This window comes from Balaenoptera acutorostrata, chromosome 16, assembly GCF_949987535.1.
Source record: "Balaenoptera acutorostrata chromosome 16, mBalAcu1.1, whole genome shotgun sequence".
Classification (NCBI taxonomy): domain Eukaryota; kingdom Metazoa; phylum Chordata; class Mammalia; order Artiodactyla; family Balaenopteridae; genus Balaenoptera; species Balaenoptera acutorostrata.
This window is the reverse complement of record NC_080079.1, coordinates 41,829,922-41,842,933: the sequence shown is the minus strand read 5'-3', so window position 1 is coordinate 41,842,933 and position 13,012 is coordinate 41,829,922.

Here is a 13,012-nt window from a genome sequence, read left to right as displayed (position 1 = left end):
AAAGATACATCTAATAAAGGACTGTTAATCAAAATAAACAAAGAATTCTTAAAACTCAACAATAAGAAAACAAGCAACCTGATCAAAAAATAGGTCCAATATTTTAACAGACACCTCACCAAAGAAGATATGCAGTTGGTAAATAAGCATACAAAAAATGCTCCACATCATATGTCATCAGTAAAATGCAAATTAAAACAACAATGAGATACCACTACATCCCTGTTAGGACGGCCAAAACCAGGAACACTAAGAACACCAAATGCTGGTGGAGATGTGGAAAAAAAGGATCTCATACACTTGGTGGGAATACAAAATAGTACAAGCTACTTTGGAAGACAATTTGGTGGTTTCTTACAAAACTAAACATACGCTTACCATGCAAACCAGCAATTGTGCTCCTTGATATTGACCCAAAGGAGTTGGAAACATATGTCCACACAGAAATCTGTACATGGATGTTATAACAGTTTTGTTCATAAGTGCCAAAACTTGGAAGCAACCAAATGTCTTTCAGTAGGTGAATGGATAAATAAACTGTGGTAATTCCAGACAATGGAATATTATTTCAGTGCTAAAAAACAATTTACTATCAAGCCATTAAAAGACATAGAGGAGCTTTAAATGTATACTACTAAATGAAAGAAGCCAATCTGAAAAGGCTACTGTATGATTTCAACTATATGATATTCTGGAAAAGGCAAAACTATGGATGCCAGGGATGTGGGTGGGGGTGGGGTGAGGGGACGAATAGGCAGAGCACAGAGGATTTTTAGGGAGGTGAAAATACTTTGTATGATATTATAATGATGGATATATGTCATTATATATTTGTTCAAACCTGTAGAATATACAACACCAAGAGTGAACTCTAAGGTAAACTACTGACCTTCAGTGGTTATGGTGTAGATTCATTCTTGGTAACAAATGTACCATTTTGGTGAGTGATGTTGTCGTTGGGGGGTGGGGTGGTATGCATGTGTCAGGGCAGAAAACATATAGGAAATCTCTGTATTTTCTTCTCAACTTTGTTATGAACCTAAAACTGCTCTTAAAAAATTGTCTTAAATTAAAGCTGAAGACATGGAAATAAAAACAGAGTTAAACTTTTCTCCTTTTAGTTCCATTAACACTAAAATTTATAAAAGTATTGAGAGAAATTCAAGTCATTGATAAGTCAATAAGCTCATTTCCTGAACACAAAAATCATACAGTACTTTTGTGTTTCCTCCAAATTAGACATAATACTTAATACCCAATACTTTTGTGTTCCTCCAAAATGAACTGATTTATAAGTAAAATAGTACCAAAGGAAATTTCACATTAGCATTTTCCAAAAATCAACCTTTTAGTTTTCATGACACTTCAAAATTTCCAGAAATTTTCTTCAGCTGAGAGATAAAGATCATTCCAGCCTTGTCTCAGCTTTGTTTTCTGACTGGCTTCCAGTGTAGTTACATCATGGCTGTAGCATATGTTGGTGTCAGTTCTACACACAACAAGAGCATGTTTCTGAACAAGATTTCTGAGATTCATTCTGATTGGAGAGACTTGGGCCACATAATGTCCCCTGAAGCTAAGGGTGAAGTTATCTTCTGTTGATACATATGTACTCTATTGAGGTCAGTGGATACCCAGAATGAAATTCGGAAAACTCTTAGAAACAACGGAACAAAGAATGAAGCCAAAAAAGGAACCAACAAATGTCCATTATCTCTACTACTCTAAAGTAATTAATGGATCTCAATTTTTAAAAAATCAAGTTTAAACTTCTCTTTCAAATTCTGCCACAATTTTGTTCCACTCTAACTACCCAACTTTATATCCCACCAATCTCTTTCTGCTCTAGACAGGTTAGTCTCATTCTCCTAAAAATAGAAAATGTTTAAACTTGGTTTTTATTTCATGGTATTCTCTATATTTGGAAGATCATTTTCTTCTTTCATCTCTCCCAGCAATATTTATCCATTAAAGCCCAATTTAAAACCTGCATTCTTGTTTTCTTCTCACCATAAGTGATCACAGTTCAATTAAATTAAACATTTGTGTACTAAGCAACTAGCATGTACAGCAGAGGAAGATGCTTTAGGAGCATACTGAGTTTTAAGAACTTGTGAAAAATCTACCACAGATCCTCATTAAGAAGCTAAGAAGTTGAAGATCTAAAGTTACTGAAATAGTTGGCAGGAGATCTAGACCTATCCACTTAGAAACTGGAATAGAAAAGATGGCCTAAGCTAAGGCAAGACTATAAAGAAAGAAAAAAAGAGAAATAAAGACAAAATATATGTACAAGAAGTGTGATATGGAGCAAACAGTAATGACTGAGCAGTGTCAGGCAGAGAAGGAGAACAAGGAAAACCTGTTCATATAAATCAAAAGAGGAAAAATACCAATTAAAAAGGGAGTATATTCAAAGATGTCTAATACAGTTAAATTAAGTATGACGTAAACTTTGGTTTACTAGTTCTCACCATTGTCTGATGGCAGTCTCTATTTATCTTAGTTCCAATTTTGATAATACAGAATTATTTGTCACTGATGAAACACTGGATTAGGTCTGTCCCTAATCCCGTTAGCCTTGGCCAGAATAAGACAGACCTTGTGGTATAAACATGGCTATCTCTTCTCTTCCACAGGGCCTGTGTCAGACAGTTTCCAAAGATGAGAACATGGAGGAGGCATGACACCCCAAAACGGGTCTTCTTCAGCAATTAATTGTTCTCCACAAACTCCCATTGGCATCCCCTGTTCCACATAACCATCATTAAAAGAATAAAGATTGTCTTTAGTTGGATTTTAATTTAAATTAAATTTAGAGATGGCTGTTTCCTGTAATCCTTGGTACAATTTGGCATGTTCTATGATTTTCATCTGTCAGGCATATTAATTTTTTAATCACCCCTACATCACTTCAGAACAAATAAAAACTTTGTTCAGATGAAAAAAAAAATACAGATCCTAAACTAACTCATCGTTCCCATCCCTGCCCAAAAGAAGAAAAAGCAGAAGGAGGAGAGAAAAAAATCCAGGCATTAAAAAGAGGTTTTTTTTCCTTCTTACCCTGTGAGTCACAAAGCTTGGTACCATAAAATAGGTGCTTTCTGTCCACAGACGGAATGTTATATTCCATCAGCACAGAAGCAGCTATATTTTATATTACTTTTTAAAATTCTGTCCTCTGAAGTGTCTTTCTCCCAGAATTATACTAGCAAGTACAGTTTAAGGCTATTAAAATTATATTTACTCAATTCTTGACTTACCAGAGATACTTAAATCTTAAGTGAAATTTTCCAAAATGCACTTTAGGAACAAAAAGTCATTCATTTTTTCAGGACTGCCAACAGTGGGGGTGGGGGAAGATATTGACTACAAATGGGCCATATGGGAACTTTTTGAGATGATGAAAATACTCTACATTCTCTATCTTGATTGTTGGTGGTAGTTACACAACTGTATAAATTTGTCAATATTTGTAAAAGTGAACATTCAAAATTTTGCTATGAGTAAATTATACATCAATAAACAAAAAGAGAGTAAATATGATGATAAAAATAAAATAAAATAAAATTTAAAATGATATTCACTTTTAAAATCAGTTTCTTTCCTGAACCTCTCAGTATAGAAAAAAAGAGGGGGGGGGGATTGAAAATTCACCAAACTCACTTACTCTAAAGAATCTCTAAATGATATGATTTTAATTATCCTAAAAGGTTGCTAAACATATACATCCTTACAGAATTGAAAATACAGTGACTATAGGATGTGCAAAATATGGAGACACGATTTTAAAAATTAGAAAACATGGGAAAACTGTTCAATCCTCAAAAGAAAAAAGGTTTGGATTTATTTGATTTGTATTCCTCCATCTTTTCATTTAATTCAAATAGGTTTGTTTTTTATACCCATTCTAATTTTAAGGTACTTTGAAATAACTTTTAAGATACCTTGAAATATAATAATTCAGACAAATAATCCAAAACATATAAAATCAAAGAAATAATTTCATTCATTAAATATTTATTGAGCACCTACTATATGTGTAAGTAATGTTAGTTGCTCTGACAAGGACTATGAAGATGAGTAAGGTGATCACTGAATTAATAGAAAAGAAAAATACACACAAGTTAGGTGTTTTAAGCAAAGCTTAGCTCATACAGAACACAGAGGAACATTGGACTGGTGGAAAGCCTGGCTGCAAAGGCACAACTACTATGGAGGCTGAGGAAGCACTAAACATAAATAGCCCTTTAGGAAGTTTGTAAATAAAAATAGTAGATTGAAGAGGAAGCAGAGTTGAGAGACTTTGTGTTTAGGATACGCGCTAACGAAGATGGAGTATCAAAAAATCACCAAGATTGCTACTGTGAGTACCAAGATCAGTCCTAAGGGTAAGAGGTTCACCTCATCAAAGAACTGGGGTGTTTATTTGTCAGAGACAAAAAAAAAATTAAAAATAAGATATCATAATGTCAGTAATGTGAAAGAAGGCAGGTGTTGCCATGTGATTTAAGAGGATGGCCGTTGTGCTCCTGAGGAGCTCAGGGCTGGAGTGATAATTTTAGGAACACCAAACACTGAACTGATTGTGGTGTCTGACCTCTATGTATAAACCAAGATCAAAATAATATTAAAAACAAATTATTTGTAAAGAAGTTCAACAAAGTTCTGATATTTCCCATGATGAACACTTTGATGCCTTATTTTGAAATATTGAATTATTTCAAAAGAAATGATGTTTACTACTTCTGCTTTGCTGCCGCCCCAAATTCATGTTTAGTCTGTCTGTTGGGTTTCCAATAATAGGGTTTCTGGCTGGTTGCTTAGGCCATGTGCTTTGTTCAGTGACTGAACAAAGTGATGGGTCTATTCCTTAATTTTATTTATTCATTGATTAATCTCTCAGGGATGTATCAAACTAAACTAACACACAAGATTATGTTATATAAATGAAAAATAAAATGAATTAATAAAGTGAGAAATGTTACCAGCAACCCAGACAGTCTTAATTTTAATACATCTTTTCCCTGCACTATTTTATTCACAATAAAGCTATCCTTTTCCAGTGCCTTATAAGCTTGTGTCTGCATTTTTGTCTTTATCAGAGCACCTGATGAACCAAACAAATGATTAGAAATGTACATAATGAACACAGAAACAGAGCATTCATTCCTTCACTAAACTTTCACATATCATAAACCAAGAACGGGGCACACACTGAAAAATAAAGGAGGCACATTATCAACCTCATGGGTTTTAGAGCCTGGAAGTGGAGATAAACAATGTAATAATTATAAAAATAGAGTTCTGTGAAAGAACATTAATTTATTTAGTTGATGTGACCAGAGGAGAAATCTCTGAAAGAAGCACATTTTAACTAACGTTTTACTATATAGTCTTGAAGTATATTCTACCCAGCTCTTATGCTACTTAAGAGAAACATGTATAAGACCATAAGTTTTATATTGCGCAGATTGAATGTGACACCTGATATAAAAAATGGTGCTTAGTGGTCATGAAGAGGGTGTGTTCTGGGGTCAAACCAACTGGCTAGAGGTGCTTGCTGCCTACAAGACCCTGGACCCATAATTCAATTTTGTACTATAGATATATTATATGCCTTGCAAAGTATTGTCAAGATGAATTGGGTTAACCATTGGAAAGCAGTTAGCACAATGCCTAAGTGGTAAATATTCTATACTTACTGTTGTTGTTGTGGGTAACATTAGGTTTCTCCTTTGGAAGGGCTGAATAGACTGCCAATTTTTGCTCTCAGGAGGGTGCTCTTTTTTTTGTAATATTCATTGAGAATATTCCTGCTTGTTGACACATTTCTTCTTTAAGTACTGCTAGTATCAGATTGAGGTATAGACTTTAACTTGGAGACATTCTGTATTTCAGGTTTACTTCTTCAGAAATATCATAGATACATTATGATTTTTATAGAGAAGAAGTATTATACTACAGGTTAAAAGCATGCATTCTACACCAGGCCACCTGGGTGAAAATCCCAGCATTACCATTTACTGAGTAACCTTGAAGAAAATGCTTAAAGTTTCTGCAGCTTAATTTCATCACATGTAAAATGAAAATAATAATAGTACCTATCTCATACTATTGTTATAAGAAATAAATTAGTTAATTATGTAGAGTGCTTAAAACCTTGTCTAGCACTTGAAAACTAGCATATGTGTTAGCTATTACTATGCTTTCGTTTAATCCCCTCAACAACCATATGCATTAAATACAAATATTGAATGAAATCGTAAGGTCCGTGGAGGCAGGCACCTTTAGATGTTGGTCATTATTCTATCTCCATTACTTAGAACAGTATTTACTTAACAAATATTTAAAATAAAAACATAAATAAATATAAATCAAAAAATTAAATCAGTGGATGAATGAATGAATGAATGAATGATGAATGAATCCCCACGTTGCAGATAAGGAAATTACAACCGAAAGTTGTTTGATAATTTGTACAATACATAGCTAGCATGTAATAGGGTCAACCTATGTCTGTCTGACTATAAAACACATATGCTTAACCACACACATTTATGGTGGAAACATTCAGTAAAGCCTTGATCTTTTGTAGCACGGCTCAGCTCAGGGAGAAGAGAAGTCAGACCAGGGAAATTACCAGTGCTAGAATTTTTTTTTTTTAACATCTTTATTGGAGTATAATTGCTTTATAATGGTGTGTTAGTTTCTGCTTTATAACAAAGCGAATCAGCTATACATATACATATATCACCATATCTCCTCCCTCTTGCATCTCCCTCCCAACCTCCTTATCCCACCCCTCTAGGTGGTCACAAGCACCGAGCTGATCTCCCTGTGCTATGTGGCTGCTTCCCACTAGCTATCTATTTTACATTTGGTAGTGTATATATGTCCATGCCACTCTCTCACTTTGTCTCAGCTTACCCATCCCCCTTCCCGTGTCCTCAAGTGCATTCTCTACATCTGCATTTTTATTCCTGTCGTGCCCCTAGGTTCTCCAGAGCCTTTTTTTTTTTTTTACATTCCATATATATGTGTGAGCATACGGTATTGGTTTTTCTCTTTCTGACTTACTTCACTCTGTATGACACACTCTAGGTCCATCCACCTCACTACAAATAACTCAATTTCATTTCTTTTTATGGCTGAGTAATATTCCATTGTATATATGTGCTACATCTTCTTTATTCATTCATCTGTCAATGGACACTTAGGTTGTTTCTATGTCCTGGCTATTGTAAATAGAGCTGCAATGAACGTTTTGGTACATGACTCTTTTTGAATTATGGTTTTCTCAGGGTATATGCCCAGTAGTGGGATTGCTGGGTCATATGGTAGTTCTATTTTTAGTTTTTTAAAGAACCTCCATACTGTTCTCCATAGTGACTGTATCAATTTATATTCCCACCAACAGTGCAAGAGTGTTCCCTTTCCTCCACACCCTCTCCAGCATTTATTGTTTCTAGATTTTTTGATGATGGCCATTCTGACTGGTGTGAGGTGATACCTCATTGTAGTTTTGATATGCATTTCTCTAATGATTAGTGATGTTGAGCATCCTTTCATGCATTTGTGGGCAATCTGTATATCTTCTTTGGAGAAATGTCTATTTAGGTCTTCTGCCCAATTTTGGATTGGGGTGTTTGTTTTTTTGAATTAAGCTGCATGATCTGCTTGTAAATTCTGGAGGTTAATCCTTTGTCAGTTGCTTCATTTGCAAATATTTTATCCCATTCTGAGGCTTGTCTTTTTGTCTTGTTTACAGTTTCTTTGCTGTGCAAAAGCTTTTAAGTTTCATTAGGTCCCATTTGTTTATTTATGTTTTTATTGCCATTTCTCTAGGAGGAGGGTCAAAAAAGGATCTTGCTGCAATTTATGTCATAGAGTGTTCTGCCTATGTTTTCCTCTAAGAGCTTTATAGTGTCTGGCCTTACATTTAGGTCTTTAATCCATTTCGAGTTTATTTTTGTGTATGGTGTTAGGGAGTGTTCTAATTTCATTCTTTAACACGTAGCTGTCCAGTTTTCCCAGCACCACTTATTGAAGGGGCTGTCTTTTCTCGATTGTATATTCTTGCCTCCTTTATGAAAAATAAGGTGACCATATGTGCATGGATTTATCCCTGGGCTTTCTATCCTGTTCCATTGATCTATATTTCTGTTTTTGTGCCTGTACCACACTGTCTTGATTACTGTAGCTTTGTAGTGTAGTCTGGAGTCCAGGAGCCTGATTCCTCCAGCTCCGTTTTTCTTTCTCCAGATTGTTTTGGCTATTCAGGGTCTTTTGTGTTTCCATACAAATTGTGAAATTTTTTCTTCTAGTTCTGTGAAAAATGCCACTGGTAGTTTGATAGGGATTGCACTGAATCTGTAGATAGCTTTGGGTAGTATATTCATTTTCACAGGTTGATTCTTCCAATCCAAAAACATGGTATATCTCTCCATCTGTTTGTTTCATCTTTGAGTTCTTTCATCAGTATCTTATAGTTATCTGTGTACAGGTCTTTTGTCTCCTTAGGTAGGTTTATTCCTAGGTATTTTATTCTTTTTGTTGCGATGGTAAATGGGACTGTTATCTTAATTTCTCTTTCAGATTTTTCATCATTAGTGTATAGGAATGCAAGAGATTTCTATGCATTACTTTTGTATCCTGCTACTTTACCAAATTCATTGATTAGCTTTAGTAGTTTTCTGGTAGCATCTTTAGGATTCTCTATGTATGGTATCATATCATTTGCAAACAGTGACAGCTTTACTGTCTTCTTTTCCGATTTCAATTCCTTTTATTTCTTTTTCTTCTCTGATTGCTGTGGCTAAAACTTCCAAAATTATGTTGAATAATAGTGGTGAGAGTGGACAACCATGTCTTGTTCCTGATCTTAGAGAAAAAGTTTTCAGTTTTTCAAGATTGAGAACGATGTTGGCTGTGGGTTTGTCATATATGGCCTTTATTATGTTGAGGAAAGTTCCCTCTATGGCTACTTTCTGGAGGGTTTTTATCATAAATGGGTGTTGAATTTTGTTGAAAGGTTTTTCTCCATCTATTGAGATGATCATATGGTTTTTCTCCTTCAATTTGTTAATATGGTGTATCACATTGATTGATTTGCATATATTGCAGAATCCTTGCATTCCTGGCATAAACCCCACTTGATCATGATGTATGATCCTTTTAATGTGCTGTTGGATTCTGTTTGCTAGTACTTTGTTGAGGATTTTTGCATCAATGTTCATCAGCGATATTGGCCTATAGTTTTCTTTCTTTGTGACATCTTTGTCTGGTTTTGGTATCAGGGTGATGGTGGCCTCGTAGAATGAGTTTGGGAGTGTTCCTCGCTCTGCTATATTTTGGAAGAGTTTGAGAAGGATAGGTGATAGCTCTTCTCTAAATGGTTGATAGAACTCGCCTGTGAAGTCATCTGGTCCTGGGATTTTGTTTGTTGGAAGACTGCTAATCACAGTCTCAATTTCAGTGTTTGCTATTGTTCTGTTTATATTTTCTATTTCTTCCTGGTTCAGTCTCAGAAGGTTGTGCTTTTCTAAGAATTTGTCCATTTCTTCCAGGTTGTCCATTTTATTGGCATATAGTTGCTTGTAGCAATCTCTCATGATCCTTTGTATTTCTACAATGTCAGTTGTTACTTCTCCCTTTTCATTTCTAATTCTATTCATTTGAGTCTTCTCCCTTTTTTTCTTGATGAGTCTGGCTAATGGTATATCAATTTTGTTTATCTTCTCAAAGAACCACCTTTTAGTTTTATTGATATTTGCTATTGTTTCCTTCATTTCTTTTTCTTTATTTCTGATCTGATCTTTATGATTTCTTTCCTTCTGCTAACTTTGGGGTTTTTTGTTCTTCTTTCTCTAATTGCATAGGTGTAAGGTTAGGTTGTTTATTTGAGATGTTTCTTGTTTCTTGAGGTAGGACCGTATTGCTCTAAACTTCCCTCTTATAACTGCTTTTGCTGCATCCCATAGGTTTTAGGTTGTCGTGTTTTCATTGTCATTTGTTTCTAGGTATTTTTTGACTTCCTCTTTGATTTCTTCAGTGATCTCTTGGTTATTTAGTAGTGTATTGTTTAGCCTCCATGTGTTTGCATTTTTTACAGATTTCTTCCAGTACTCGATATCTAGTCTTATAGCGTTGTGGTAGGAAAATATACTTGATATGATTTCAATTTTCTTAAATTTACCAAGGCTTGATTTGTGACCCAAGGTATGACCTATCCTGGAGAATGTTCCACGAGCACTTGAGAAGAAAGTGTATTCTGTTGTTTTTAGATGGAATGTCCTATAAATATCAATTAAGTCCATCTTGTTTAATGTATCATTTAAAGCTTGTGTTTCCTTATTTATTTTCATTTTGGATGATCTGTCCATTGGTGAAAGCGGGGTGTTAAAGTCTCCTACTATGATTGTGTTACTGTCGGTTTCCCCTTTTATGGCTTTTAGCATTTGCCTTATGTGTTGAGGTGCTCCTATGTTCAGTGCATAAATATTTACAATTTTTATATCTTCTTCTTGGATTAATCCCTTGATCATTATGTAGTGGCCTTTTTTATCTCTTGTAATAGTCTTTATTTTAAAGTCCATTTTGTCTGATATGAGAATTCCTACTCCAGCTTTCTTTTGATTTCCATTTTCATGGAATATCTTTTTCCATCCTCTCACTTTCAGTCTGTATGTGTCCCTAGGTCTGAAGTGGGTCTCTTGTAGATAGCATATATACACGTCTTGTTTTTGTATCCATTCAGCCAGTCTATGTCTTGTGGTTCGAGCATTTAATCCATTTACATTTAAGGTAGTTATCAGTATGTATGTTCCTATTCCCATTTTCTTAATTGCTTTGGGTTTGTTATTGTAGGTCTTTTCCTTCTTTTGTGTTTCCTGCCTAGAGAAGTTCCTTTTGCATTTGTAGTAAAGCTGGTTTGGTGCTGCTGAATTCTCTTAGCTTTTGCTTCTCTGTAAACGTTTTAATTTCTCCATTGAATCTGAATTAGATTCTTGATGGTAATCTTGGTTGTAGGTTTTTCCCTTTCATCACTTTAAATATGTCCTGCCACTCCCTTCTGGCTTGCAGAGCTTCTGCTGAAAGATCAGCTGTTAACCTTATGGGGATTCCCTTGTATGTTATTTGTTGTTTTTTCCTTGCTGCTTTTAATATATTTTCTTTGTATTTCATATTTGATAGTTTGATTAATATGTGTCTTGGTGTGTTTCTCCTTGGATTTATCCTGTATGGGACTCTGAGCTTCCTGAACTTGATTGACTATTTCCTTTCCCGTACTAGGGAAGTTTTCAACTATAATCTCCTAAAATATTTTCTCTATCCCTTTCTTTTTCTCTTCTTCTTCTGGGACCCCTTTAATTCGAATGTTGGTGCTTTTAATGTTGTCCCAGAAGTTTCTGAGACTGTCCTCAATTCTTTTCATTTTTTTTTCTTTATTCTGCTCTGCAGTGGTTATTTCCACTATTTTATCTTCCAGGACACTTACCCGTTCTTCTGCCTCTATTATTCTACTATTGATTCCTTCTAGAGAATTTTTAATTTCATTTATTGTGTTGTTCATCATTGTTTGTTTGCTCTTTAGTTCTTCTAGGTCCTTGTTAAATGTTTCTTGTATTTTCTCCATTCTATTTCCAAGATTTTGGATCATCTTTACTATCATTACTCTGAATTCTCGTTCAGGTAGACTGCCTATTTCCTCTCATTTTTTTTTGTCTGGTGGGTGTTTACCTTGCTCCTTCATCTTTTGCATATTTCTCTGTCTTCTCATTTTGTTTAACTTTCTGTATTCGAGGTCTCCTTTTCACAGGCTGCACGTTCGTAGTTCCGTTTTTTTTGGTGTCTGCCCCCAGTGGGTAAGGTTGGTTCAGTGGGTTGTGTAGGCTTCCTGGTGGAGTGGACTGGTGCCTCTGTTCTGCTGGATGAGGCTGGATCTTGTCTTTCTGGTGGGCAGGACCGTGTCCAGTGGTGTGTTTTGGGGTGTCTGTGATCTTATTATGATTTTAGGCAGTCTCTCTGCTAATGGTTGTGGTTGTGTTCCTATCTTGCTAGTTGTTTGGCATAGGGTGTCCAGCACTGTAATTTGCTGGTTGTTGAGTGGAGTTGGGTCTTAGCGTTGAGATGGAGATCTGTGCGAGAGCTTTTGCTGTTTGATATTACGTGGAGCCGGGAGGTCTCTGATGGACCAGTGTCCTGAACTCGGCCCTCCCACCTCAGAGGCACTGGCCTGATACCTGGCCGGAGCACCAAGACACTGTCAGCCACACAGCTCAGAAGAAAAGGGAGAAAAAAGAAAGAAAGAAAGAAAAATAATAATAAAATAAAGTTATTAAAATAAAAATTTAAAAATTATTTAAAAATTTAAAAATTAAATATAATTAAAAAAGAGAAAAAAGAACGATAGAAGAGAGCAAGTGAATCAAAAAACAAATCCACCGATGATAAGAAGCACTAAAAACTATACTAAAAAAAAAACAGAACAAGACAAAAAAAAAAAAAACGGACAGACAGAACCCTAGGACAAATGGTAAAAGCAAAGTTATGCGAACAAAATCACACAAAGAACGATACACATACTCACAGAAAGAGAAAAAGGAAAAAAATATATATATTTATATATTAAAAAAAGGAAGAGAGCAACCAAATCAAGAAACAAATCTCTACCAATGATAATAAACTCTAAATACTAAACTAAGATAAACATAAAACCAGAAACAAATTAGATGCAGAAAGCAAACCCCAAGTCTACAGTTGCTCCCAAAGTCTACAGCCTCAATTTTGGGATAATTCATTATCTATTCAGGTATTCCACAGATGCAAGGTACATCAAGTTGATTGTGGAGATTTAATCTGCTGCTCCTGAGCAGCGTACAGCTCCTGGGGTTCACCTTTGGATTTGGCCCCGCCTCTCTGTGTAGGTCGTCTGAGGGCGTCTGTTCCCCGCCCAGACAGGACAGGGTTAAAGGAGCAGCTGATTAGGGGGCTCTGGCTCACTCAGGCC